Genomic DNA, 3229 nt, shown 5'->3' with positions numbered 1-3229 from the left:
AACAGGGATGGAACTGGAACAGGGGCGGGGCTGAGTCACTGCAGCGAGCCCCGAGCGCGCGGCCGTGAAGGCCTCATTACAGAGCCGCTGGCTAATTGCAGCGCTACCGCCCGGAGCCGAGCGGATGAGCCGGGCGACAGCTCCCAATTATTGCAGCGCAGCGGGAGAAAGGGAAAGAAAGGGAGAGAAGAAAAGCGCAATTATCGGGGCCGCGGCGGCGCCGCACACGGCAGCGATTTCCAGGCACGCTCGCCCTGCCCAGCCCCGCTCCCAACGCGTGACAATTCCATTGATTTCTAGACAGGCAGTTTTCCATCTCTGCCTCCCGTCCTTCATCCCTCTGACAACGGGACAGGCTCCTACATCCCAGCGATGTTCCCGGAGCATCCCTGCCAGGGGCTCACCCCAGCCCTTGGTGGGGACCGCAGTGCCGCCCACCCGACCCCGCTGGGAGCCTCCAATGCTTCTTCCCCCCCTTCCATCTCACTCTCCCACCTTTCCCTCCCAGAGCAGCTCCCGGCTCCGGAATCGCAGCCCTGTATATTAAAAAAGGTCAGATTTCAGCTCTTGTGAGGAAGCAGGAAGCAGAGCAGCGTGAAGAGCCGCAGCCTCCCGGTTCTTGGGCGATCAGGGACTGGGGACACGGGGGGGTCCCGGCGCTGGGACCCGCTGGCAGCTCCGGGGGGAGCGGGGGGCGGGCGGGGGTTGTGCCGATTCCACATTGTCACTGCGTAATTGACAATTAAATTTAATTACACCTTAGAGAAATAACAGCGTGCGCTGGGTTAATGGGCCTGTCTGGAGCGGGGCGGGTTCCTCCCGCGCCTCCTGCTCCTTCAGATGGATCAGGGGGTGACACCACGGCGTGGTGACACCGTTTGCTGGGATGGGGTGGCAGCGGGTGGGGCTGAGCAGTGGCTCTGGGGACCCCAGCACACCGGCATTGCCAGAACCATCCAGGGCACAGGTATGTGCTGCATCACCAGTAGCAAACCCATCCCGGGGCACGTCCTGGCCCCTTTGCCTGGAGATCCATCGGGATCCAGGGGAAGCAATGCCATTGGCACCATGCAGCTCCATGCTGGGGTGTGCTTTCAGAAAGCTGAAGGTCCCCCAGCATGGCTCAATTATTTATCTCCACAAAAAACAGGGAGTGTGGAGCTGCCGGGCTGACTTTACCTTTTCCCATCTCTGCTCTTTTTCTCTTTTGTTTTTTTTTTTTTTTTAGTTTTCTTTGAAGCAATATCGCAGCTCTCTCCCGAATTTGCTTCCTGCCTTATGAACCCTTGGATGCAATCACCGGCAGCTCTCAAGGTTTCTGCTGCAATTAGAGATGTTTTCCAGAGTGAGGATCAGGTGCTCAGCAGGAGCCAAGGCGGCCGGAGGCTCCACAATCCCAGGCTCCACAACCAGGATAACCAACTCAGCATCTCCTTGAGCCTGGAAGCCTCCCCCCCCTTCACACCTCTCTCTTTCTCTAATTAAAGATAATCACCTGCACTTACTGAATTAGTTGGATGATTTTTGCCCTCTGATCCTGTACAGGACATGCTCTTTCCAAACAGAATGAGCTTGGTGCACCAGCACCCAGGAGCATCTGCACCCACACCAGGGCAGGAGTCTGGGGTCACACAGCACCCAGGTGTCCCCAAGGGGACAGGTTGGGTGGTCCATGTCCCCCTTGCATCCAGGGGCTCACAGACCTCAGCCCACGTGGCCCTCGGGAGGACAGGTTGCCCTGGTCCCCCCCAGCTGTCCTAATAGCCACACGTGACAGTGGTGGCATCTACCCATGGCACCCTCCAATGGGGTCTGGGGACATGTGCCAGGGCTGTAGGGACACCCCAGAGTGCAGGGGTTTGTCCTGGAATCCCCGGACCACCATGCTCCTGAGTGATGCGAGAGGTGACTGTGCAGAGGCATCTCCAGCATCCAAGGATTCCCACAGCAGTGCCTGGGCAGGAATTCTGACCCTCAGCTGGGCATCGTGGCATCATAGCCCTACTCCAAGGGATGGCCCAGAGGTGACAGGGCCAATGGCACCGCTGGGGGCGGGGTGGCTGAGCTGGACACACCACAGAACCACGGCAGGGAAATGAGGCCAAAGCGGGGCCGCTCCCGCTCTCCCTCCCAGTGATCATCGCCCTCATTAAAGCCCAGCTAATTATTATTCGCACTCATTAGCAATTATAAACTCCAACTCCGGCACTTCATTTAAAAAATGACAAGTTCGCACTTAATTATGTTCCCCAGCAGCCCCACGGGTGGGAGGGTTCACTCTGCTCATCCCGGCCCTTGGCAGCGCTCGCCAGTGCCGGTGCCAGCGCCTGCACCAGTGCTCAAACCAGAGCCAGGACCAGTGCCAGCACCCAGACCAGTGCCAGCACCCAACCAGAGCCAGCAGCAGTGCCAGTGCCAACATTCACACCGGTACCAGCACCCAAACCAGTGCCAGCACCCACACCAGAACCAGTATCCACACCATTACCCACACCAGTGCCAGCCCCCACACCAGTGCCATCACCCTGCATCCTGGCACCGGGCTGCCTCTCCAGGACAGCACATGGCACACAGGACGTGGGACACGGCATATGGCAAACAACACTTGGGACATGGCACATGGGACATGGCACACACGGGGGGACGGCACATGGCACATGGCAAACAACACATGGCACCCGGAGCTGGCAGCGAGCACCTTCCCGCTCCCTGACGGATAATTGGCCACTAAATCCCTCCGGGGGAGAAACAGTTGGGAAAAAATTACAGCTGCGGAACCAGCTCTCCAAAATTATATCACCTTCTCTGACAGGATAATTGCTCCTTTTCCCTGAGATTTAGTACGGATCTCACATCCTTAAACAGTTGGGTGTTATTTTAAGGGCTCCCAGTGTTTTTCCCTGCTCTCCCGGGTACCAGGACCCAGTGTAAGAGGCGAGGTGGGGGTGGAAGATGGGGACACTGGTCCCGGGGGGTGACAGAGGGGAGCACGTGCCTGTGGCACCCAGAGGAGAGGCGGGGATGATCCCGGCCCGGGTGTCACGGGCACTGCTCCTTGTTCTCCCCGCGCTCTAATGGCTACATCAATATTATCTCGCCTCCAAGTCGCTCTGTGACAGGTGAATTAATGACACAGAGCAGCCCTGGTGCCGTGCAAGGGAAGGACACGTGGGGAAGCACGGACAGGGGTCTGCTCAGGGTGGGCTGAGCCCACCCCAGGGGGACCAGG

The 3229-nt window shown here is 58.7% G+C and overlaps 1 long non-coding RNA gene across 1 annotated transcript; it reads left to right on the top strand.

Annotated features, from left to right (window-relative positions):
- Positions 1 to 377: 377 nt before the first annotated feature.
- LOC120325060 lies at positions 378 to 1500 on the top strand. Its single transcript, XR_005566871.1, has 2 exons — positions 378 to 552; positions 1229 to 1500. It is a non-coding gene; the product is annotated as an uncharacterized LOC120325060 (long non-coding RNA).
- Positions 1501 to 3229: the final 1729 nt, after the last annotated feature.

The sequence above is a fragment of the Pipra filicauda genome, unplaced genomic scaffold (genome assembly GCF_003945595.2).
Source record: "Pipra filicauda isolate LSUMZ 115617 unplaced genomic scaffold, ASM394559v2 scaffold80_size11013439_pilon, whole genome shotgun sequence".
NCBI lineage: Eukaryota > Metazoa > Chordata > Aves > Passeriformes > Pipridae > Pipra > Pipra filicauda.
Note: the sequence above shows the minus strand (reverse complement) of the source record. Positions and strands in the feature narration are given on the sequence as shown.